The 12,809-nt window shown below is 38.3% G+C and overlaps 1 protein-coding gene across 1 annotated transcript in view; it reads right to left on the bottom strand.

Moving 5' to 3' along the window:
- The window catches only part of LOC136837732 (very long chain fatty acid elongase 7), a 483,891-nt gene that overhangs the window by 470,441 nt on the left and 641 nt on the right, over positions 1-12,809 (bottom strand). The gene's annotated exons all lie outside the window — the stretch shown is intronic.

Here is a 12,809-nt window from a genome sequence, read left to right as displayed (position 1 = left end):
AAAGCATGTTCACCAAACGACACTATGTTAATTAGGTAACAATATCGAAGAACAAATTCATGAATGAATATATAGGATTTAGGCCAAAGGGCAAGCGCTGGGACCTATGAGGTCATTCAGCGCTGAAACGGATAATGACAGTAGAAAGGACTGAAAGGTGTAACAGGGGGAAAACTTCGCAGTTGCACTTTGAATCAAGTGTTAGGAGAATGTGGAGGTTGTTCAAGTATACCTTAGTTTAGCCAGACCACTGAGCTGATTAACAGCTCTCCTAGGGCTGGCCCGAAGGATTAGATTTATTTTACGTGGCTAAGAACCAATTGGCTACCTAGCAACGCGACCTACAGCTTATTGTGGAATCCGAACCACATTATAGCGAGAAATGAATTTCTATCACCAGAAATAAATTCCTCTTTTCTTCGTTGGCCGGTCAGAGATTCGAACTCGCGGCCAGCAGAGTGCTAGCTGAGAACGGAACCCACTCTCCCAACGAGGAACCAGGAGAGGGTGGAAAGTAAGATGGAAGAAAGGGAATGCGAACGGAGGTACGGTAAAAAGAATGAAAGGGGTTGCAGCTAGGGGGCGATGGGACGTTGCAAAGAACCTTAAGTAATGCCTACTGTGCACAGCATGAGGCGCACTGACGACACTAACCCCCTACGGGGGAGGAACAAGTGAAGCATCCCAGGTTAAGTAGGTGACGAGGCCCTTTCACGCCAACTACTTCCCTGGGGGCTATGAACTGTTGCCACATTTCAAACGACCCCTTATTACTTGCAATGACATGTTCTGTCATTCGGCAAAAAATATATGTGTGTAAAACATTACGTCTCTTAGGGTTTGTGACTTATCAGGTTAATTCCATTCCTTTCTCCATTACAAACTTGAGAGAGAGAGAGAGAGAGAGAGAGAGAGAGAGAGAGAGAGAGAGAGAGAGAGAGAGAGAGAGAGAGAGAGAGAGAGACGGATAACCAATAGAATTGAGACTAAATTCAATCAAAAGGAAGTAAAGTCCGGGAGAAAATATAACAAGAAAGAAAATAACAAGAAAACCATACGATGCAAGGAAAAATGAGAGAGAGAGAGAGAGAGAGAGATAACGGATAACCAATAGAATGAGACTAGACTCAATCAAAAAGGAAGTAAAGTCCGGGAGAAAATATAACAAAAAAGAAAATAACAAGAAAACCATAAAAGACAATATGATGCAAGGAAAAATGCCGTGAATGAACAACTAAAGGGGGAATATAACAATAACAGCACTTCCAATAATAACAGAAAGAGGGGAAAATTAATTAGGCAGCATAGAAATAATTTTTTTACTGCAAAAGAAAATGCAAAAGAACTAGAATGCTATGTTACACCTCGAGGTATCATTACAGCGCATATCCAAAAGGAACTACAGCACATCGTAAACTTGAAATTGTATCCATTCATTGCTACGTCTGATAATACTTTCTCTCGTAGCTGCTGCTACTAGAAACACACTCCTGGTCCTGAATGAACATTCCAATGAATGGTGACTGACCCAGAGGGATGGCTGAAACACCAATTGGGGTCGTCTGTGGCTGAGGCGAAAGTGCTGCTTACCAGGCGCTTTTCAAAGGACCAGAATTCTTTTCCTTATATTGTGAAACAAAGACAAAAACTTTTTAGGAACAATAACAATGACAAGAAATTACTTCAGCACCTTAATTTCGCCAAAGCAAACGAGAACCTTAATTTTTCTTTGCAGTCAACCCACTGATATACCAAAACTTGACCCAAGAGATTCTCTTGAAAATACTACAGACTTTAACCTACGACTTCAAGGTCACGTAGAATACAATCGATTTTAAAGATGGAAAATATGTCTTAATGTTAATAATACCCAACGTATAGTAGTACTTCAAAGAATTTTTTAAGAAAATTAAACAACTTATTAACTTAGTGGTAGTGATTCCAAACAGATGAAGCAATTCTTACCGTGAGAATCACATATGTGATTAATAAAATGAACACTCTCAGAATGTACTTATATCACGTCTCGCCCATTCTTTAATAAGATGACTGCAAGGCCCACACCTGAATAGCCTCAGGTAATATGTTAAGTAAGCCCTTCATGATTAGTAACAAAGCTTTTGTTGCGTAACAGAGCCTTATGGCAATGGAAATGTTTCTACATTCTTGCGAAACTATTTGTCATGACTTAAAACAGCATGTTATTCCATGTACATACGCTACCGGGGTCTAAGCGATGACAGGCAGGGCAGCCGATCGAGACTACAAAGTCTACCCCAAAGCCAAATCAAAGTCCTTCAAAAGAAGGCATCGTGCTCACCCCATACAAATGGGAAAAAAGCACGTTAAAAGAAGAAGAAGAAGTTATTCCACATACACTGGATACTAGGTCGATCAATACAAATACGCATACATAGAACTACACACAAGACCACAGGTTTATGCAGAAACATGAACAGTTTAAAAATACCTGGTGAATCGTTTCATCCGGGTGAAGGGGGGGGGGTTAACCTCGAAGGGGCCCCTTCCCATTTTTTCATTATATGGTGGTGATTATTTTATATTTCATCTTTCTCTAACCTCGGATGTAACGCACAGCGCGCAAGCCGCAAAGTACATCATTTACTTTAGTCAACACGCCACGGGTTTAAGAGAACGCGCCCAGATGGTTCCTTCCAAGCTGGAGACGCTATTTTTAACGATTGTGTGCGCGCCCGTGGTGTAGTTTTTTTTAGCATTTTATAAATAATCAATGACCAATTTCTTATATTCGGATATACAGTATTTATTTTTAATAAGTTGCAGTTTATTTTTAAGAAGTTATTAGTAACTTCTTCCTTTTTCTTTTATTTTTTACTCGATGGGATAAAGATATCCTAAACAGGTGCAAAATTCAGAATGATTTATTGACAGGAGAAGTTAGCATGACTGCAAGAGGAAGGGCTGAACCAGCGAATGTTTCAGAGGGGGTTCATGTGAGATTTAACTGTCATATCGGCTGGGAGCAGAGTACTATTACTGAACGTGTTCATTAATCAAATGAGAATAAAAATAAAAGTATCTAATAGTTCCGTCAATGACAATCACATTGTCTAATACGTAATTTTTGATGACGAAAACCTTGCGTAAGCAGTAAAGCACTGATGTGTCAACCCTTGACGAGCCACGTACGTAATAATCCCAATTCCTTAACCAACTACTTAGTCTAAGGTTAGCAAGAAAACGCGAGCCGTCTTTCTCTTATTACATAATTACTTTAATCGTAACAATTATTATAATGGTAATTAGGGGCCCTAGCAATTTAGTTACGCCTTATATCCTTAAAAGGAAACTTAAAAACTTTCACAGCAATACGTCTGAACCATGACATCTGCTACGCCCACAGAAAGGAGGGCGGTCAATTTAAACTTCCTTCTGAAAATGAAGAAATAAAAACACTTCGAATATGAAAAGGGAATGCATGATGTACACTACATCGAATTGGAGATCAATTAACTTGTTCATTCAATGGATCGCTGGTAATAGCAGATCCAAAGCAAAAGATTGGGATACCACTGGTAAGGCAATCGGAAAGGGCAATAAATAGGGAATTTTTTCTCCCAAATAGATATAAAACAGAATCTGAAAATGCATGACAAATTTGTTTACTAATGTAAATAATCATTAAAAGTAATGATTAGTTAAATAGCAGCAGTTCTAGGGATATGGGGAAAAACTATAATATTCATAAAACTTCTAGCAATATAATGACACGTCTGTCAAACACTAAATTACAGAGAAACATTGATGGCATAAACTTATACAACATAAAATTAGTCTTAAATAGCAGCAAGGATAGAAGATATAAAGAAAAACTATCAGTATTCATAAAACTCCTAGCAATATAATGACACGTCTGTCAAACACTAAATTAGAAAGAAATATTAATGGCACATAAGCGAATCCCGTATAAAACATAAAGATAATACAAGGCATGCATGAGTCATAAATAAGTGATCATTTTGAATGTTGGGACATTACGTAATTAATTAAAAATCTACATTTTGGCATTCACATTTGAAACAAATTTACCATGCAAGTTCCACAGTTGGGAGAATCGTACCCGTGACCTGTTATCCAATTGCTCAGAATTTCAGAAGACATTAAAGAAAAATGGTCGACTAGACGTCAAACAAAGAAGTAGTAGGAGGACAGAGGCGTTCCTAGACATTTTGGGGCCGGGGGGCACAGTCCCATTTGGGGCCCCCTCTAATGGGGTGGGAGGCGGGAGAAGCGAGCCAAAGCAGCTGGGGAGTTGGGGGGGGGGGGATTTTTAGAATATGAGCAATTGTAGGATCATTTTAACACTTGCAAATGCAAATTTCAGAAGTTTAGCTTGTCCTGTCATAGCAGCAATGGTTAAATTTCGCATTTTGGGGTCACCCTCACTTTGGGGTGGGGGGCATTTCAAACAGCCTCCCCCCTCAGGAACGCCACTGTGGGAGGAGCAATTATTTTATCCCAAAAGATGCAGTGAAAAATAGTCAAGACTTGGGAGATCAGTCTGCAGTATTTTATAAGTATTTTGCTACATCACAAAGTGATGAATGACTTGACATTCCAAAAAGCATAAATGCGGCGGTGATCCTGCAGATGACATCAAGTCAGTGAAAGCTAAACTACGTTTTATTCTGCTCATCAACATCTCAGGTTAGCCAGCTAAGAGAAGTGAAAGGCCACAGATGTTTTAATGTTGGAGCATAGGTAGTCCAAGGTGGATTGCGTAACAAAAACATTTGGTATGTGATCAGTTTTCATCACCGGGGCCCCATACTGGATTGTCATATAATGCAGTACATGACAGGGCATGTAAAGAGTGTGTGGGGTGGAAATTTTGTGACCATATGCCAGAGACAAAACTCTTAATATTATTATTATTATTATTATTATTATTATTATTATTATTATTATTCAGTAGATCAAGCCTACTCAAACGGAACAAGCCTGTAGGGGGGCACTGACTTGAAATTCAAGCTTCCGAAGAATATGGTGTTCATTAGCAAGAATTAAGAGGATGTAAAGTGAAATACAGAAAGAAGAGATCCCACTTGTCAAAAAAAAAAATTAATTAATTAATAATCAGATAAAGTATTCAAGTGCAAGAAGAATAGTATTGGGGTAGTAATATATTGCATTTTCGCTTGAACTTTTTAAGTTCCAATTGCACGACATCCTCTGGGAGGCTGTGCCACAGTCCAACGGTGTGAGGAACAAAGGACCTCTGGAACTGAGAAGTTCGACAGCGAGGCACATTTACTGCATATGGTGCTACTGTTCAGCGAATCTGGTTGCTCTCGGCAAATAAAGGGAATCATGGGTCAATTGTCAATGTGAAAGATCTCTATGGAAATACAACTTACGAAAAAGTGACAAACAAGAGACCATCCATCGATGGTCCAAGTCATAACTGCTACTATTAGGAAACAGAAACCTACCACCACGAACAACTCTATCTAAGAGAGATAAATCTCTGGCAGAAGCAGACATCCACACCAGGGAACAGTATTCCAGTAAAGGAAGTACAAATGACCTACAGCAGGCTGCATTGATTTTATCACTGTTAAGACGTTTCTCAAAATTTATATGAGAGTCAAAACTTATACCTAGAATAGTTAGGGCTTCAGACTCATTCAGCAAAGTTCCACCCACCTGAAGGGGAGGATTGGGTGGAAAATCTGTATGAGATCTGCTAATCAGTAGTTTTTGTTTTACTGGAGTTCAGCCTCATACACCAACCACTACATCATTCACTGATCCAGTCCATATCCCAGCTGAGGCTGAGGGCAGTTTCATTTCTCATAAGTGGAGACTTTACTACACCCACAAGTGTTGCATCATCGGCATACTGAACAATCTTGTTTTCTAGGCCAACAACCATATCACTTGTATACACTAAAAATAACAGTGGACCAAGAACACTGCCCCGTGGAACTCCAGACACAACAGGTTTTGGTTCACTAAGGATCCCATCCACAGCAACTCGCTGCTGCCTACCTGTAAGGAAATCTTGAAGTAATCCTAAAACATATCCACCCACTCCAAGATTCTGCAGTCTATAAGTAAGTGCCTTGTGATTTACTAAATCGAAAGCAGCACTAAAATCTATCTGAATTACTCTGCACTCAAAACCCTTATCAAGGTTCCCTTGCAAATGGCATGTCAAGTCTAAAAGAGCATCGCAGGTACCTAACTGCTTCCTGTATGCATACTGACCTTTAGCTAACAATCCTTTAGATTCCACATACTTATATAGTGGCTTATATATAAGTTAGTCAGCAACTTTGGAGAGCATAGAAAGAATACAGATTGGCCTGTAGTTATTGCAGTCTGCAGATATGCTACTCTTCAGAACAGGCACTGTATTACTGAGCTTGCGCTCATCCATAAGATACTACGTCGGCATAAAAATCTATAGAATCTAGTAATCTTGGGAGAAAACACACTAGAAACTAGTTTATCCAAAATTTTCTTAACATCCCTAGAGATAAACACAAAATTTTGTAAGAACAGGTTCAGGATGACAAGTATTAGGGACAGGGAAACCCTCAGCTGATTGCTTAGCTTCAAAAGCTTGATGAAGCAGTTCAGCCTTTTCTCTGGGGTCAGTAACCAATCTATCATCCATCTGTTAGTAGTGGTGGAATGGAAGACGAGCCTGATAGATGATGACAATTTGGTCCACCATAGATGAGGCTGAGTAACTCCTTCAAGTTTGCTCTTCAAGGAATTATTGTAATTTCTCTTGGCTGTATGGTAAGTTCTATTCTCAGCATGGCAAGACTCAACAAAAATAGTGTAATTTTCATTTGAACAATTTTGTCTTCATGCGTTGAATTTGGTCTGTTTGTCATGGTAGGCTCATATACATGTATCACTAAACCATGGCTGCTCTTTTGTCCTAAATTTTATTACCTTTCTAGGGACATATTAAAATAGCCATCAGCATTTCATTTAGCTTTTTCTTGGGATCAGGATCTAATATAGAACGTCACTCGTTTATAAGTAGGGTGTCTGTATATGGATGCATTCATCCTTATGTACCATGCAGTGACTGACAAGTTTGAATAATGCGATCCCAACTGGCTCTGGATTTTAGCCAGGCCATTTTTTCCAATGGTGGAGTTAGGAATGTACTGACTGACAGATCTGTCCATCTCAATGGTGCAATGATCAGAATAAAATTGCAAAAAAGAAGAAAAACAAGAGGTCCACAGGTCTCACAGCTTACTTGAGCTACCTGTTGTGTATGAATTGTATTTTCACACATATTAATTTAAAGGTAAAATTGGACTCTACTGTGGCATCACAATGGCTCCCTATTTTGAATAAATTCGAATTTTCAGTGCATAGTACATAAGGATGAATGCATCCATATACAGACACCACCCTACTTACAAACAAGTTACATTCTGGACAGCCATTTGTATGCTGAATTGTTTGTAAGTTGGTTACTGTACTCTTCATGCCTATATAAGTACAGTAAGATGTCAAATCAATAGAGTACCATATGTTGTTTATCTTAAGACAAAATACACTGTACATAGAGTAATGTATGTACAGAATAGGGACATAAAACGAAATTTGAACTTACAGATGGCAAAGGGGAGCACTCTGAACACAATTTTAATTTGCGATCCCATTTGTACATATCTCTGAATGTTTGTTCTTTGAACGTTCTTCAGTAGGATGGTGTTTGCAAACCTCTGAACCTCACTATGGCTCTGGGGGCTAGCGTTTGAAGAAATTTGAATCCACACTGCATAACAAAGCTTTCAACTAAAACTTTGTTGTTTCTGGCCCAGTAGCTCTAGAGAAAAATTTGAATCCTCTTCACCCAAAGATGCTTTCTGCCAAGTTTGCTTGAAACTGATTAGGTGGCTCTGGGGAAGACGAAAATGTGGATCGCTAATGCTGCACAAACTTGCAGACAAAAAGCATGGCTACCCCTCCCTGAACAAATCTGAATCCCTTCACCCAAAGATATTTTCTGCCAAGTTTGCTTGAAGCTTATTCAGTGGCTCTGAGGAAGACAAAAATGTGGATTGTTAACACTGTACAAATTTACAACAAAAAAAAGCCTTGGCAACCCCTCATCCCCACCTCTTTAAACAAGCTTGAATCCCTTTTCCTAGATATATACTGTCTGCCGAGTTTGCTTGAAATGCCATCAGACTTGCAGACCATGGACATGGCAACCCTTCCCCTCACCCTCTTTAAACAAACTCTGATCCCTTTCCCGAAAGATAGTGTCTGTCAAGTTTGCTTGAAAATGATACAGTGGCTCTGAGAAGACAAAATTATGGATAGTTTATGCCATACAAGCTTGCATATAGGAAAGACAATGTTATACAAACATTATTCAGAAAACTTTCACCTAAGTCTTAAGAGGTGAGTTGAAAGCAGTGATGAACATAACCTTCAACTGGGACGTGGAAAATCCTAGCCTGCACAAATAGGAGAATTGCACACACTTCTTCTATCCTTCCTTTTGACTTGGCTGGATACACTGCTCATTCCTCGTGAACCAATCCACACATTTTGTGCTTTAAAAACCCATTAATTGCACCTAGATGCCTTAAGTTATCCAGTTCTTTGGAACTCACCCAAGCCTACGGGTAAATCTCAGTGTGTCACTAGGGGACATTCCCATTTGCTGTGTCACCATCCCTAAGGGACACTTCCATTCCAGTGTGACCTATGCAAGGTACGCTGCCATTCAGAGTCATCTCAGAGGAGCTCACCCATTTTCCAGTGGCACCTTCTAAAGACCACTTCCTTATTTAGAATACACTCTGCCCGTTCAGAGTGCCATTTCATTTTCCACACAATTGGTTGTATGGCCATCCTAAAATTTTGAACATTCTTGGGGAAATCAGACCCCACGCTAAGCATCAGCCAAGGTGTACAAATTTTTCACCGACATAGGTAAACCTACGGCATTAAAAGGAGAACAACTGATCCAATGGGTTCAGGAGCAAGTAGCTGCCGCTAAGAAAACCAGAGAAGAAGAAAGAGTATGAATTGCAGCTGGAACGGCTAAGTCAAGAAGAGAAGGAGAAGCAGGCGGAAAAGGAGCGCCAAGAGAGAGAAAGGCAGCGACAGCATGAAGAAAAGGAGAAAGAAAAGCAGTGACAGCATGAAGCGACAGTATCACCTAGCCTTGTCCCAAGAGAAAGAAAAGGAGTGTCAATATCAATTAGCCTTGAAAGAGAAGGAACTCGAGCTCGAAAGATCCAAGCAAGGAAAGTGCCAAGGCACTGGCCCAACACTGAGCTGCTAATCCAACCGAGGCCTCCTCTCCATCCATTATCTCAAATATCAACCACCTTATTGCCCCCTGGAATGATGCAGAGCCAAAGGCGTGGCTGGAGCATGTGGAAACCCTCTTCTCGGAATACAATCCCACTGACTGCCATGATCCTAGCAAAACACGTGGCTGGAAAGGGTCAGGATGCCCTCAGTTCCTTAGAAAATGGTGACAAGAGAAACCTTGAGGCAGTCAGGAAGGCCATAACAACGGCATATGAGATTATGCCTAAGAGATGGAGGCAAAGATGGGCAAAAGTTCTGGTCCCAAAGGAGATCAGCTAAACCTTGAAATCCGACTGAGAGAGAGAATAGCATGAGAGAGAGAGAGAGCTATTCTTATGATAACAAAAGATGGAAATTCAATATTAAATAAACTTTTAAATGAAATGAAAGCTAATGTAATTTCATTTAAAAAGTTAGCTAATAGTTAAAAAAGAAATAAATGGTTGACATAAGAATATAGGAGAGTGTGAAGATTAGTATACTCTCTCTCTCTCTCTCTCTCTCTCTCTCTCTCTCTCTCCCTCTCCCTCCCCATTCCACCGATCTATTTTTAGAAGTCTTCTCCACCTCATTTTTAAAAACTTCTTTATTCTGTCTCTTGCTCTTTGTTTTGAAATGCTCTGTGTCTATGTTTTAGAATGGCGCATTTACTGTTTGCTAAAGGTACAGGTAAAATTAGATAAATTTAAAATTTATCTACTGTACAATTAAAGACATACAAAGAAACATTAATACGTAGGTTGTGCTAATGAATGAGAGAGAGAGAGAGAGATAACAGTTGTCCTTACTTAAGAGAGTGATATTTTTTATGAGTTATTATGGACAGAGAGAGAGAGAGAGAGAGAGAGAGAGAGAGAGAGAGAGAGAGAGAGAGAGAGAGAGAGAGAGAGAGAGAGAGAGAGAGAGAATTACATAAGAAACCTTTGACTCGCTAATCAGCAACATTCCCCCTTCTTTGACCTGCTAATCAATAACACTCCCCCTTCTTGTCATGTTAAATAGACATGTCAAAAGAAGTGGGGAAAGAAATTTGTTTATTCAAAATACATATCACATACAAAATTTGTAATTACAAGTTTATTATTATTATTATTATTACTTTTATTATTATTACTATTTTTATTATTATTATTATTATTATTATTATTATTATTTAAAAATTAGTACTTATTATTAGGTAAAAAATGTAGTTATCATACAGAACAAATAAAAATAAAAATTCTCTCATCTCAGTAGAGAGAGAGAGAGAGAGAGAGAGAGAGAGAGAGAGAGAGAGAGAGAGAGAGAGAGAGAGAGAGAGAAATTATTGCTTTTATTATTTAATGTTATTTAATTTACATATAAAAGATTGAAAACTTATTACATAAAAAGTTAAACATAAAATACACTTTTGCTGGGTTTCTCAGTATTCACAAATGTTCCCGTGTCTGTCAAAAACTTGTGTATGACAATTAGTTAGGTTCCAATGAAAAGTTCGCGTGTCTGTGAATTCGCACAACTCGAATCGCGTAAGTCTGGGGTATTTCTGTAAATATAATATAATATAATATATATATATATATATATATATATATATATATATATATATATATATATATATATATATATATATATATATATATATATATATATATATATATATATATATATATATATATATATATATATATATATATATATATATATATATATATATATATATTGTCACAAATGTTAAATATAGGGCAATATATATTTACAAAGTGTTCCAAATCCCCACTTATTGGCAGTGCTGATCCCTGGTTCTTGGCTCCGATCCCTGGTTCTTGGCTCCGATCCCCGGTTATCGGTGCTGACAACCAGGGATCAGCGCTATTATCGCTGATTTTCGGTTATCGTCATGCTCCCTTGAACAAAACTCCCACCAATTACTTTGCATGCCAGCAAGATAAAAAGAAAATAAAATTTAGATTAATGCATTCAAAAAATTTTAATTTTTTCCATGCTTTGAAAGTTTTGAACTTTGGAGAGAATTTCACAGGAGCAGCATCTGATACTGGAAGTTCATAAGATAAGCAACGCACTCAATCATGTACTGACAAAAATACATACTAAATGTTTCCTTTGGGGAAAGGAAAGAATAGGAAACAGGAATTGAGAGGAAATATAGAAAATGGGAATTCATCACAGAACAAGTTAAATCGGGAAAATCCAAATATGTAGGAATATTTTACGAGTATTAACAAGTATTTGCTTGATTGTAAGAAGAATACATAGTAGTTAATTACAAGAAAACTCGGGATAATAAGAGAAGGAGTTAAAGGAACAGCTTCTTCCCCCTCTTGTTCTTCTCTTCTTTGCAAAAATTCTTACCAAAAGAATATGTGCACAAAGCAAAATTTGAACTTGTGACACCATGTCAGTTCATATCTATGAATGTTCGTAACTTGAATGTTCGAAAGTGTGTGTGTGTGTGTGTGTGTGTGTGTTGTGTGTGTGCGTGTGTGTGCTTTGCTAAAACAAAATTTACCAAGACAAAGAAAAGACAACAATTTGGTTAGCTACTTCAAAGGTACTTCCTAGGAAGTTTCTTCCAACACAGAAGCAATTTTGTTCCTGGTTGATCCTCCACAGTCTGACATCCTGAGGCTTTCAACATTTAAGGAAGATCCTGACCAGTCTCAAAACATCAATCCTACTAAGAGTTCTGAATCAGATTAAGGTAAATTTATGGAATATTTTCAATCTAATAGTTACTTGCAGTGACCTGGGTTAGGTTAGGGGATGGGTCTAGGGCTAGGTGATGACCTGGCATCTTAGATTGTAGTCCTAAGTCCTGACCCCCTTCTCCAGCTAAGTAAGGGCGTGACCCTTGACTAGGTAGGGGATCTATGTCTATGTAAGGGCCCAATATCCTTGGTTAGGTTAGGTGAAGGGGTCCAGGAGTGCAAAACTTCCCCGGCTGGGTATGAACACAGGCGAGGAAAGGACGCAACCCCCTATGTCTGGTTAGGTTAAATTGATCCATGTATTTTATTTTTGTATTTTTCCTCGCCTAAAAACACCAATTTCCCCTATGGTGACTGTATGAAAAGTTTTGTCACTAACGAAATGGGTCAGAAATGTTCAAGTCGCACATTAACATATGAAAAAACTTAACGTCAAGAATGCAATTTTGGATTATGGTAAAATTTTACCCGGATTAGGACCTGGAACCTTTGGTTTGCTGTATCTTCTGAAATTTACCTTCCTGGTGCATTTTCATTTTTTAAATAATTTTCGTACTTTTTTTATTGAAACCCATAAGCCTAACTCCCTGCATGACGGCGATCCATAACTCAAAACCTACGGATCTCCAAGGATAATTAAAATAAACATCTAAAACCAAAAGGTGGGCATTAAAACCCTTATAACATTAATTTTTACGTTCAGGTGAAATTGTAGGCTATATATTTACTATTAACAAATGGGATTGTTTT

The sequence above is a fragment of the Macrobrachium rosenbergii genome, chromosome 59 (genome assembly GCF_040412425.1).
Source record: "Macrobrachium rosenbergii isolate ZJJX-2024 chromosome 59, ASM4041242v1, whole genome shotgun sequence".
NCBI classification, from domain to species: domain Eukaryota; kingdom Metazoa; phylum Arthropoda; class Malacostraca; order Decapoda; family Palaemonidae; genus Macrobrachium; species Macrobrachium rosenbergii.
Note: the sequence above shows the minus strand (reverse complement) of the source record. Positions and strands in the feature narration are given on the sequence as shown.